The sequence below is a fragment of the Rhea pennata genome, chromosome 1 (genome assembly GCF_028389875.1).
Source record: "Rhea pennata isolate bPtePen1 chromosome 1, bPtePen1.pri, whole genome shotgun sequence".
Lineage (NCBI taxonomy): Eukaryota > Metazoa > Chordata > Aves > Rheiformes > Rheidae > Rhea > Rhea pennata.
Genome location: NC_084663.1, coordinates 64,886,197 through 64,900,575, shown reverse-complemented (window position 1 = coordinate 64,900,575; position 14,379 = coordinate 64,886,197).

Genomic DNA, 14,379 nt, shown 5'->3' with positions numbered 1-14,379 from the left:
TTAGACTGTTCTTTCTCCTGCTAGGAAGCAGAGCTGCATTTCATAGATGTCATTTATAATGAGAGACAAGATTTTTATTCATCTGCAGGTCAAGTCTTTAATGAGATTCACTTTCCTGGTCTATAAGTCACAACAAAATGACTGGTGCTCTCCAGCAGCCAATATATTAGTTCTCTAGCCAAGGACCATCCAAACCTCAGATGTAAAGTACATAGCAATGCACCCTCTTGTTTTCCTTTTTCATCACTGATTCACTTGTGATGTGGAATATACTGGCTCACCCATCAAGTCATGAAGAAGATGGGACCAGGTGATCAGAAAAAGTTAACTACCGAGCTGAGAGGCTGCCAGCGAGCCTGTGTCTTGGAAGAGAATAGTGCTCCACTTGCTTTATAGAAGTAAATGCTGTCATTCAAAAAGCTGTTCAAGGGAAAGCCTTTTTCCTAAGTCTAAGGCCCTCTTTGCAAATAGAGGTTCATTGCAAAATAAAATGAGATTAAAAACTTAAAAGGCAAAAAAGAAACTGACCTAGATGATTAGCAAGAGACTGTGGTTGTTCTGACCTGCTACAGGACTTCTTGTTACACGTTTGTTAGTTCCTCCTAGAGCTCCAAATTGATCATTTTAGACAAAACTACCAAATAACACAATATAAAGTTTTAACAAAGTTCTTTAACACTATGTTTAGGAAGTCTGAGTATCTCAATGTCATGCCTGTTTCCCGAATCCAGGTATTGTCCCTCATCCTTACTTAGTTTGCAATCACTTTTAATAATAACACTTAAATAATTTGGTGTGCAGCTGCATGGAGGCTGCACATGACCCATTTTGGAGTGGTTACATGAAGTCACATAGTCCAACCCACTCCTTTGCAACAGCACTGGTGCCTGTGCCATCAGGGGCTGATCAAGGAAAAACTAGCAGTATCACTCAGCATCCTCCCTAAAACATTCATTGAGTTTTCCCCTGGCTCAGCTGTTTCATAGTCTCTCCTCAGCCAATTACACAAACACCAAGATCTGTCCAGAGAAGGGAGCAAGACTAGATGACTTGGAGCAGAGATAGGAGCAGAATTATGGGAACCATAAACTGGATTATTTTAAGGTTCTACTTTCTGAACTACCCTGCAACTCCTAGGTGCAACTGAGTCAGGAAGTGGGGCAATCAGGTTACCTAAAATGATTTTGAAATTGTGACTTTGATTTTTAAGTCTTCCACAAATGTTTAATATTGTGACCAATAACAATGGCTGCACTTGAAGTGAGCTTTATTCACGTAGAAAAAGCAAAGCAAGAAGACAGAATAACAAAGCTAGTTAATTTTTAAATAACTTTTTTTTTTGCCACAATTGTTTGCTCCTGTGCTACTTATTTCCAGTCCTGACTAAAATCTAAAGTGCTGACATATACACAAAATAAGCTATACTTATTTCTAGCCAAGTCAGAAATACCTGGAAACTGAAGGTTACTAAGCAACACTGTTCCCAGTAAGTTGAGAAAAAGGTTCAAATTAGATTTAGCTTCTGGGAACATGATTCAAATGAAATCTCCAAACCTAACCAAGTTTTCTCATTGTCAGACATGCAGCACAAAACCATGCAAGCAGTAGCACTTTATGGAAAAAAACCAAACAACAAACAAACAAACAAACAAACAAAAACCCCAAGATCTACCTTACATAGTGAAATACTGGGCACTAGAAATATAGATATTTGCTTTGAGCTCAAAATATGAGTTGCTTTAAGTGTGAAATAGTAATGGACCCCATATGATTATTCACATGGATAACGGAGCTGTAAAATAAAGTTAAATCTTACAGTCAGTATATGTTTCCGTTATTTCAGTAGACAAGCACATGAGACCTATCAGACATCTCGGGGAGTAATCCAGATTTTATTCACTTATAAGAATAAAAATAATAGAAGTAACCCCCGAAAAAAAAAGTTTGGATTTTTTTGACCACAAATCTTCTTAAAAAGTAAGAAATTCTAAAACTTTAAGGTATTCAAAAGTTTCCTCTTGCTTCTTCTTTTTTTTTTTTTTTTTTTTTTTTTTTTTTTTTTTTTAAAAAAAACCACTAATATTTGAAACATCCATTTCAACAGGCTAGATTTTCAACAAAGATAGTTTATCTTCCTCCTAAAATCTGAGAGTTTCTATCTGAGTTTTACCCCGTAGGCACTCCATCATGCAGTTTTAATCTTATGTGAGGTCATTTAGTTTCCCCATCACACACACTGTCCCTTTGCAAAAGCAAACTTAATGTTAACTAACAGGAGCAGAATGTTAGCTAACAGGAACAGAAAAAGATCTTGTGGTGAAATTGGTACCTATAATATCTATGAGGTTTTCTATATATTTCTTAAAGAGGGCATTCTAAAAATGAAGAGTAAAGGGCATAGCTCATAATAATTGAAACTCTGGGAACTTTTACTTTGGAGTCATCAGATATTTAATATCACAACCTTAACTATTCATTATGAGGATATATGGAACAGTTCAATAAATGATGAAATAACTTCTTAAGATCATGAAAAAAAGAATGCTGGAAAAGAAGTTTTCTTATACAGATCATCTACTATGTTTGACAGTGCTGTCAAAAGCCAAAATATTCTCAGTTCACTGAAGATTATATGCATATATCTAAGGCCTGATATCTGTTATTTCCAGTGCTCTTTTCCCTTCCATTTTTCCCTGTGCCTCAGTTGATCGTCCCCCGTTTTGCTAGCCTCAGCTTGAACAAATCTGTAAAAAAAACAATGCCGAGAGCAAATCATTCTTTCGCTATCATCTGTACATGGAACATGCACATTGAAAAAGTGTGTTTGATCACATCAAGAGGTTACGACTGTCACAGGCAAATACAGAACAGAGGATTGTAATTCTAGGAAGGAACACGTTAGAGCAATGATGTAGCTAGATGGTGTTCTAACAAGTACTTTATGTGCTATCAGTTGTCAAGCAAGGTGAGAAGATGCTTAAAATTGGATGCACTTAGAGCTAGAGCCTTTTGTGTTTTCAGGCACTCTTAGATCTGCAATTATTCGCATTCATCTTTTGTAACTTAAAATTCCTGATATATAGGGAAGAAAAGACGTGGTTTTGCTTGCTAATGGGTTATGTTTATGGCAAAAATGAACACAAAGTCACAAATTAACTGATATTTTCCTGAAAATGAAAGAGAAATTACTTTTCTGATAGTTCACAGCACATCTTCTTGTCTTTAGTGATGTAGGAATAGCTCAAGGAAGCCACTTCTATTGTTGGTGTGTCTATTCATCTTGGAGCCCATTGAAGATATAATATTTATTTGTAATCCAGTGTACTCTTCAGTTTGTTATATTGTCTTATTATATGTTATTAGATGTTACAGAAATCAAACTTAAAATATTGGAATGAAATATCACCTAGAGATTAATAATAATGTCAGTTTTACTGTTAACCACCAGGGAGTCTTCCCTCTTTTTTTTTCAGAGAGCCGTCCTCTATCACATAAGATATCTCAGGCATCTCACAGAGTAGAAAAAAGGCAATCCTCAAGTCACAGAATTACAGAATCGTTGAGGTTGGAAGGGACCTCAGGAGACTGTCCAGTCCAACTGCCCCTGCTCAAGCAGGGTCAACTAGAGCAGCTTATCCAGGACTGTGTCCAGATGGATTTGAGTAACTTGACAGAGATGCCATCATCTCGTGCAACGTGTAACAGTGTTCAACTACCCTCACAGTAAAAAGGTTTCTTCTTATGTTTAAGTGGAATTTCCTGTGTTTCAGTTTGTGCCAGTTGCCCCTGATTCTTTCACTGGATACCACAGAGAAGCATCTGGTTCTGTCTTCTTTACTTCCTCCCTTCAGGTATTTACACATATTGGTAAAATCCTCCTTGAGCCTTTCCTTCTCCAGGCTGAATAGTTCCAGCTCTCTCCACCTCTCCTCAAATAAGAGATATGCTCCAATCCTTTAACCATCTGCATAGCTCTTTACTGGAGTACTCCAGTAAACCTATGTCTTTCTTGTACGGGGGGCCCCAGCACTGGACACAGCACTCCCTGTGTAGTCTCACCAGGTCAGAGCAGCGGGGAAGGGTCACCTCCCTCAGCCTGCAGGCAATGCTCAGCCTCATGTAGCCCAGGATATCATTGGCTTTCTTTACCACAAAGGTGCATTAATGGCTCATGTCCAACCTGTTGTCTACCAGGATCCTAAGGCCTTCTCTGCAACGCTGTTTTCCAGTTGGTCAACCCCCAGTCTGCACTGGTACATGAGGTTATTCCTCCCAGGTGTAGGACTTTGCATTTCTTTTTGTTGAACATTGTGAGATTCCTGTTGTCTCATTTCTTCAGGCCATTGAGGTCTCTCTGAATGGTAGCACAATCATCTTGTGTAGCCACCACTCCTCCTACTTCTAGGTCATCTGCAGACTTGCTTAGGATGCATGCTGCTTCATCATCTAGGATATTAAGGAAAATGCTAAACAGTATTAGGTATAGTATCAACAACCTCTTGGGTATTCCACCAGTGATTGGCCTCCATCCAGACTTCATGTGGCTGATCACAACCCTTTGAGCCTAGCAGTTCAGTCAATTTTTGATCCACCTAAGAACTGACTTATCTAGTCCATGCTTCATGAGTTTATCAATGAGGTTGTTGTAAGAGTTATATATAAAATCTGTTGCTCTCACTTCATCCACTGAGCCAATCACCTCATCATAGAAGGCTATCAGGTTGTTCAGGCATGATTTTACTTTCATAAATCCATGCTGACTACCATCAATTACATTCTTATCCTTAGTATGTCTGGACATGGTTTCCAGAATGATTTGCGCCATCACCTTCCCAGGTCCCGAGGTCCCACCTCACCTTGCCCTTTTTGAAGGCTAGAGTGACATTTTCTATCTTCCAGTCCTCAGAAACCTCTCCTGATCACCATGACCTTTCAAAAGACAATAGAGAGGAGTCACACAGTGACATTGGCCAGCTCCCTCAGCAGGTGCATACCATCAGGTTCAAAGGACTGGAATATGCCCAGTCTCTTTAAATGTTCCCTAATCTGATCCAAGGGTAAGTCTTCCTTGCTCCAACCTTCATGTTCTCCACCAGTCCTTCCTTGTTTGTAAGTATGAGATGCAGCAAAGCACCATTCCTCTTTGGCTCTTCGATCACCTGTGTCAGAAAGTTATCACCAATACACTTCAAAAACCTCCTGCTTGGCTTGTGCTCTGATGTCTTCTCCATCCAGCAGATACAGAGGTGGTTCAAATCCCCCAAGAAGACAAAGACTTTAATAATGAGGCTTATCCCAGTCATCTGAAGAAAGCCTCTTCCTCCTGATCAGATAATCTTTAGCAGATGCCCAGAACAATATCACCTATTTTGGTCTGCCATCTAGTCATTACCCATAAGTTTCCAACTGGCTCATCATCTGTCCCTCAGCAGAGCTCCATGCATTCCTACTGCACTATCATGTAAAGGGAAGCTCCTCCTCCTTGTCTTCTCAGCCTGTCCTTGCTAAAGAGCCATCATCTATGTGTGAGCTATCCCACCATGTCTCTGTGATCCCAATGATACAATAGTCCTGCAACTGCACATGGACTTCTAATTCCTCTGATTTGTTCCTCATAGTGTCTAGAGTTTCCCAGTCTGCCTGGAGCTGCTGGGTTTAATTTCCCAGCACTAGTTTTTCTGCAAATAATTGACAGTCCTGGTCTCTGGACTATGTGCACTATATGTTTGCTCTTCACCTAGGACTATTTGGGTAATTAATATTAGAGTAGCTGCTTGCATCTTGTTGTGCATCAGGGCAATGGTCATAAAGTTACAGAAATGTATCTGTTGCTCATTATTGGTTATTTATTGCACATCTGTTCCAACTGCACTGTTTTTTCCCCCAAAGAGGCTTTATAAACATGCTTTTGCAAGCTCTCTTGCGTCTAGCTTTCCTCCTCTTTCTATATTTGTATGCAAGCCTTGGGACACAGCCTTTGAAAAGAAATTGTACTACCCCTCAGCCAAACCTCTTGTCACTCTGCAGAGTTTGGCAGATGATTGCAACCCTTCAAATCACTGTGTTTTGACAAGGTCCTGCTCAATGGCAGAGCTACAATAGCAGGCCACAGGTAGGGTCCTGGCCCTTTGCAGTTGCAAAGCAGAATATATTATTTGAAGTCATTGTTATAAAAAGGTAACTGGGATTAAAACTGGAAGTACATGTTCAACTCACTAAATGCAAGTGACTCACAGTAGCAGAAGCCATTTGCAAAAGACAGCTTGCTCCGTTGTCACAGACACTTGTTCCGTAACCACCTGATTGTAGGCTGACTCCAGAAGATATAAAGGCAACTATGCCTTCCTACACTAGGATAACCAGGAAGAATCTTAGAAACAATTCTTTTTCTATGTGTATGAATCCAAAATACAAATGGATGAAACATTAGCACTATCTGCCAATGCTACTTGGGCTCATGGTGTAATTCAGGTGTGAAGTGACCTTGGGAGGTCATCTAGTCCAACCTCTATAAGAAACATGAGAAAGGTTAAAGTACAAGTTAAGAATGATGTGGCTTTTTAGTCAGGAGTGATGTAATCTCTAACACACATGCTTTGCCAGAAAAGTTGATCAAGTAAATCCTGTTATACCTCCCTCCCCCCCTCTTTTTTTTATTGTTGTTTTTTTTAGTTTCTCAGGATGGTTGCTTGACAGATACAAAGACTGGTTTTCCTAGCGCAGCTTTTTTTTCCCGTATAGACTGCTAATAGTCCTGTTAATATAGCTATAATTTCCAGGTAAATAATTGTCTGCTTTTACAATTCAAAAATGTTTTTTGTTTTACTTGCTCATTTATTATAAACAAAAGGGCAATAATATTGGTTGACTTTGCACCTTAACACACAAACAATAGAGTAATTATCAAGAAATTGTGTGTTTTGGAAGCCAAGCAACAATAGTGTCCCAGTACAGAGAAAAAAAAAGTCTACTACAACACAAATTTGTTTTATCAAGAGACACTATAATACATCAGGCCATGCTATTTCAAAATAATGGGGTCTGTAAACACAGCTTTTAATATACCTTATTTGTGGCTGCTGAAGTCATACACGGCTGGGAAGCATTGCCAGAAGTACTAGTCTGCAGAGAAATGTGTGATCAACAGGCTGCAGAGTTCTCCTAATTTCAGTTAACTAAAATGAGGAGGGAGAGGGGGAGAACCCTAAAGCCAGTTGACAAACAGTTTGTTTTATACAAATCTCAAAATCTCAGTTGCCCAGGAGTAAAATTCCATTAGGAATGCAATACCACAGAGCAAACTAAAGTCCCTCTCTCTCTCAAAAAAAAAAAGCACAATCTTGTTACTGTGGATGCAGCTACACATGAAAGTACATACAAAAAAAGTTAATGACATTAGAGATCATTTCTAAGTGGTAATGGAAAAAACTGCACTACTATAACTATTTTCGTATACTAATACAGCTAGTGTAAATAGAGAAAAAGGAAGAAATATTTACTGTTAGCCATTTTTTGATATTTTTCATTACTGAATGGTCACAGTGATTCAATAGGATTCTGAAGAGTATTCGGCAGTGGGAATCAATATAAGTAGTTGCAGGCAATCTAGCCTTGTAAAAAAGGCTAGTATACCAATCCTTTGTTACTTTCTTAACAAAATTCATTATTTTTCTGATCTTAGGTCTCCTAATATCAATCAAATATACAGGTAGGATACATTTAACAAGCACAATTCTCATGAAAATGCCTAGAAAACTGAGAAATTCAGCATACTCCATGACATCAAATCCTCATTTCTAGTTGATTTATTGAAATTAAAGACATCATTACAACTGATCTGGGACATTTATACATATCATTATACTCTCAAACCACATCTTATGGTCTGTTTGGTTCTCTTAGGAAAGTTGTCACTTGTATCTTCTAGTGTATGCCTATTCTCTTTTCCTTTACTCATTTGCTTTGCCCCGTTCCATCTTGCTATAGCTGTTTTTATATCCCCTAGTTTTTTTTTGCCTGGTGTTTACAGAAGGGCTCCTTCCTTCTGCCCAGGAAGCCAAAGCTTGATTCTATAATTATTCTGGTGAACTCTGGGAAAAGATAACACTTCATTCAAAGTGTGCGACTTCTGAAGGACTGCGGGTAGTATACACACAGAATAACAATGTTATTTAAATATAAGACAGCCTGATGACTTGCCATTTGCTCTTCAAACTGTCAGGCTGCTGACAAACTTTGAATTTTGGGTTGCGATGGACTTTAAATGATTGTGGAGATGCAAGTTCACTCCATTCTCTGATCTGTATTATTAATGATCTGTTCAAACATAGTTTAGGAGGAAATGAAAGTATATATTGAAGTTGCCTCAATAGTACCCAGCAACTATATTGTTTATTACTGGGGGGGGGGGGGGTGTATGTGTGCGTGTGCATGTAAAATTGATCAATTCATTCAGAAAAAGAATTGATTACTGCCCTGAGCACACGTTTACCATTAAAAGAGCAGTTTGGGAAGGATGCTTCCCAAGGACTTTGAGGAAAAACCAAAAACTTCAGACTGTATTTTAATTGCCTATTTATCTGCCTGGTTGGGATGCTTGAACCCTCAGTTTCCTTTGAGGTTAGAATGCAGGGCCCTTCCAGGAAAGCAGCAAAATGATTACTAATTATTGAGACTTTTTGTCCCCTCTAACTTGTGTCCATCTTTTTTCTTCTCTATTTCACTTCCTGCCACAAAATCAGACAGATTTTAAATAGTTCAGCCTGAGAACACATTCAAACTTTGCAAAGATTTTACAATATCCTTCACAAACTGTTGAACAAACTTGGTAACCAGCATGAGACAGTCATGGCATGATTTAAAATCTAAGCAAGACAGAATTAGACAGAAGTACCTATTTCTCACTGTTGACAGAGGTTAATACTAGGGTGACCAAGGGACGGGCCCGAGGACATTTCAACCTGTGCATTAATGAACTGGAAGAGAAGGTGAAAAGCAAGGTGACTATATCCCCTGATTATTCTGGATTCAGGGAGAATTACAAAAACTTTGGAAAGACCTAGCAAACCTGTGGAATGAGCCATATGCAATGAATTCACAAATAGCTGTGTGCAATTTTTGTTGCTGCTGCAGTTTAAGAAAAAAAATTGTTTTTACTCTTTAACATCAGCTGAAATGTTGTCTTAGGCTGTTCATATTTTTGTTATTGCTGCTAGTTAAATTTTCTGCTGCTTCAGCTCTCTTCAGGACCAGATGAGTATTAATGCTAGCGCACGGAAAGAGGCTGAGGTTTGGCCCAGGGTAGGGGAGAAATCTGCCTTTTAAGTAGCATCTTCTGCCTTAGTTGTTCCAGAAAGCTGCAATGTAAATGATGTGTCCGAAGATCAAACAAGATCTGTCACCTAAGGAAATCAGCTCTTCTGAATCTGCAGCTTGATCATTTAGAATAGCCCTCTTCTCAGCAGAGGAAAGCTATGGGTAGCATAAAGATGTCCACTTTGTCTGTCCAAACTCAGGATATCTGTAACTCAACTACTGCTGTAATGGTTGAAATAATGGCTCACACTGCTGTATCTCGTATCAGTTGCACAGGGATTTTTTACACCAGACCTCACATTACTCTAAGAAGAGATTTTTACCCTCCTCAGCTCAGTTCATGGGATCTCATCAACCAAAGCCCAACAAGGCATTTAACACTGCTTCAGCAAATCTATAGGTAATGGCTGCAGCTGACCTACGTAAGTACTCCTGCCACTAAAGGAGAGGGAGCTACGCCAATAACAGGACAAGATCAGGACAATGCAAAGATTTGTCGTGCCAGAACAGCTAATCTTCAACCCAATAGATTTGTTCTTCCAAGCCTCTCTTGGAAGTGCTCATTATCCAAGAAAGCTTAAGTGCATGTTTATTTTGTAGAAATACACATATTTGTTATTTCTGTATTAAGAATCACTGGATGGGGTAACTGGTTTTCAAACTTATCTATGTTAAGGAGTCTAAGTCAAACAAAGGAAAGTTTCATAGCCTCCAATCTGTTACAAATAAATAAACGGAGCTTGGTTACTCTTAGGAGGCAGGCAGGGTCTGAAAGTCTTGAAAGCCTGTGGAAACTAGCGCTTGCAAATAATTTTTCACTTTTTTACTGTAACTTTTAAGTACACTTTTGCATTTTAAAAAGCTTGTCCTTTTTTGTCTATATCAGGAGTAAACAGTGTAACTGCTATTCCATGTGATTTTTTTTTTTTTTTTAACAATATTGTATTTCACAACGTTGTTTCAATCCTGCAACATACAGTAGTTTTACAGTTCAAGATTAAATAATAGCACCATTTAGGAAGTAAATATTGAGCCAAAGAACTTCAAAGCTGCAAATTTCACTTACTCAGCTTTCATGTATTTAAAATCCCAACTAGAAGAAAAATAGAAAGAAAACCAAGTGAAAAAGTACGATTATCCATTTGAAACTAAGTTCTAATTAGTATTCTCAAGCTTAGATTTCTTTCCATCCCTCCCATATTGTAGCATACAAAAACTTCTCAACTCTTGTCTCATTAGACTGAAGTAAAGTCCCCATGGGCCTATGTAAACATGAAGTTTATTAGTGAATGCATTGCAAAAGGCAGGATTACAACTCATTGCTTTGCTTTCCTTTTTCTGTTGCCTTGGCCATAAAGGAAGTCCTGCTGTCACTGGCTCCACTGTTTAACCACAATTCATTTTGCAGTCAAATACTCTTTCTTGACATACAAGCAGGTTAAATTCAGAATTCTTCATCTTAGTAATGACATCCTGGGCAGCTGTGTTACATAGATTTACAGGAAATACTCATGAGTTTAGGCACTATTTTCAATCATCACTTTGTGGGGTGGGAAAGGGGCATGCATATTGGGGGAACACTCTGAGCATTATTGACAAAAATCATTTCAGATAGTGGCTTGTTAAATAACCAAGAATGTGAAAGAAATTAGAATTTTCTAGGAACTTAGTTTATTTTTATGATGGAAAACAAAAACAGCAACAAAATCAGACAATGTTCAGAAACATTTTACCCTATATATTTCATGGCTATGTTGTGCCAGCCTGAGTCCCTCTACTGAAAGAGAAGCTTGTTGCAGGAACAACACGCAAAGCCCAGCTTCAGCTTTATAAATGCTAAACATCACATGTATGAGAACAGAGAAACTATTTAGCGCTCTCCCTAATTTTTTTCCAGATACTTCTGAAGAAAGGGAAGCACTGCAGCTCAAAGAAATAGGGGAGCTTGAAATTGTTGAAAAGAACTGGCTTCTCTGTAGACACTTGGCTTGGCTAACAGTTCAAACTGTGCCAGATGCAAACACTTGCTTGAAAATACTGTGTAAGTAAAGAGCAAATAGTAGTCAGAGAGCAGATGCTAGCAAGTAGCTAATACACATGCATTTGAGGTCTAATATTCAGTCTTCCTCTTTAATAGTCACATAACATTGAGGAAAACTGTTTTTAGATGCTACCCATATTGTCACAAGTTTGGGGACAATGAGGCCTTTCATATTTTATGACATCAAAAAACAGATAAAAAGTTGAATAACTTTGATTTACTAGCCTTGGTGAACAAGATATTGATATTTCAGATATCTCAGGCATGAACACAAGAGCTGGTGTTTTAATGTAGTATTAAACTGACAGAAGGCTGCCATCAGCTGTTGTTGTTACACTGCCCCAGCCAGAGACATCCTCTGGAAGGTACCAGTTTTTGATCACAAAATTGTACTAAAAGCCAAAAGACTCCACAGGCTGGAGTTCAGATGCAGGCTTTCTTTTATTTTATTTATTTTTTTTTCCCTCTTACGAACCTGGCTTGCAAGTTAGTTACTGAGAAGTGTTGTCTCTAGTGGCAGCTCAGCCACTATGGGATATTCTGGCCCTCCCCTGCCCTCCCCTGCCCAACAAATCTTTGAGTTGTTGATCAGTTGCTGTTAGGTGCAAGGTGGTAGAATGTGTAAATGTACTCCAGCTCCCTTCTGGTTTCTAGATCTTTCTTTTTACCCTTCTGCTTTACAGTTGGTTGTTTCCCCCTTGTCTTTACTATACCATTTTGTCTAGTTAATTAAAAAGATGTCTGTTGCTGAATCATCTTGCTATTAAAATGTCTAATTTGGAGAGGTGCATCTGTCCAGGTACATTTTGATATGCAGCATAATGCTGCAGCATAACAACAAAATTGGAGCCCCAAGGGCAACCATACTGCAAAAAGCACTAGGAACATAACACAGAAGTCACCTACTTCTGCCATCAGCATGACGTATTAACTGCCAACAGCTCAATCCCTTGAAGGTTAAAGAAAATTATCTTGTTATGAAGACTGGGGACAGGAGGGAGAGAAGAGTCATTTACATACTTCACCCTATTATGATTCTTCATAAAGAAGAAAAATCTGAGGAGTATAATTCCCAGGCATGGACAATTTTTATCAGGATAGCTAGTACAGATGTTAATAAATTTACTGCCCATAGCGCTCTCTATTACTTGCTCCTTTCCTAGAAGAAAAATAATCTTTCATTGCTAAAGTGTTTTACGCTTTCAAGATATTATAAAAAAGGGGAAAAAACTCTATTAATATTAGCAAGAAAAGTCTGGAAACTCCAGTAAGGTTTCTGATGTATGCAAAAAGTATGAGCGTGTCAGACATGGACTGAAAGTGATGTAGCATTAAGGTCCTGCTCAACTATTCCCTTTCTTTCTTCAAAAGATTAGCCATCAACCGGTCACAAGGACATTCAGAACTCAAACAACATATAGGTTAAAATCCTTGTATTATACGCAGCTAAATTAGGGCAGCTCAAAGGAGCAGAAAAAAAAACAACAAAAAAAACCCCACACAAAACCAAACACCCCCCCCCCCCAAAAAAAAAAATCTCTGTGGCATCACCAATACTGCTATATTTTGCAACCATTTGGTCTTTCAGTAGCTTTCAGGGAAAAAAACAAATGGAAAGTAAATCATATTACTCCAGCTCTACAACAATTAGTCAGTCTGTTCCTCACAAGAAAAGCAGTAAGGGAATAAAGGATCTAATGAAAAAAGAATCTGGGTATCTGGGCCCAGATGCTATAAACTTACTGTGGAGAATAAGCCTGTAGCAGCAAAGAGGTAAGATAGAAAAAGTCTTGAATTCACTTCATTTCCTCTCAGTGTTTCATTTTATGATTTAACTTCTTCCTTTCTATTTGTAGAGGCTAGAAAGCCTTAAAAAGAATATTTTCCTAGTAACATTCCCAAACAAGTTTTCTGCTTATTTTCTAAGCATCTATTAAAAAAAGAAAGCCAGGATGGTTTTTGAAAGTTGTACAGTAAGGAAGGGCAGATAAAGATGCGAGAACAAGAGCATGTGTTACAGGTCAGCCCTGGAATGTGCAGAATGAGTACAGTTGACAGAATGTGATCTTTAAAAACCACTCTGGGAGACTTTGACATTAATTTATAGTACATTTCATTCTTTGTACACCTCTGTAAATCTCACCTCTGGTAAAAAATCCAGCAACCTCTGAGCTTTGCATATTTGGAGCAAGGGAATTCCCTTTCCCCAAAGCAACCATCTGCTACATAAGTTCTAAATTCTCTTAACAGATAAGAGAGAATGGCCAATTTATATCCAGCTGTTTATAAAGAGAATACAGCCTTAAAAGCACCTCCTCATTAAGTATACAGGTTACACAGCTTTATTACTGGAGGCTGGGTCTTTTTTCTTTCAAGTTATTGTTAATAAGGCTTTGTAAATATTTATAGTTATAATCAGAAATTTCATTAATTTATGTGCTTGGGTTTTGTTCTTTCATCTGAAACCTCCGATACTAGAAGTTGGTGTGCTTCCCATCTGTTTTATCTCTCTTCAAATAAGTTCTTTTGTGCTTTTGAAAGGTTATAGACACTGACTAAAAAACATTTAAGGTGTGTCAGGCTCTGAGACAATCCTTCAATCAGCTTATAGCCTACACACAGAAAAGAAATTAAATTTTTGCATTGAAAAGTGAAATGCAGAGAGCTTTAGGCACAGTCATACATGAAATCCATTGGTGATGAATTAATCACAGTACTCATGAGATCTCATCCAATATCTCAAACACAAAAACTCTTAACATCTTTCCTCTTTTCCTGTTTAGCCTTACAGTTCAGCATCTACCTACACATAGATATTGGCATCAGGTGTAGAATTAATTTGTCACAGCAATCTGTTGAAAATGTAATTGAGAAGTATTTTTCCATACAACAGTTCTTATATAATAGATCAGAACACAAACATTGGCTATACTCCAAGGCACTCCTTGAAATACCCCAAAGGAAACAGTGTTTCATAAAACCTTCACTTCCTCCATAAAAGGTAAAAATCATAGCTGTTTTTT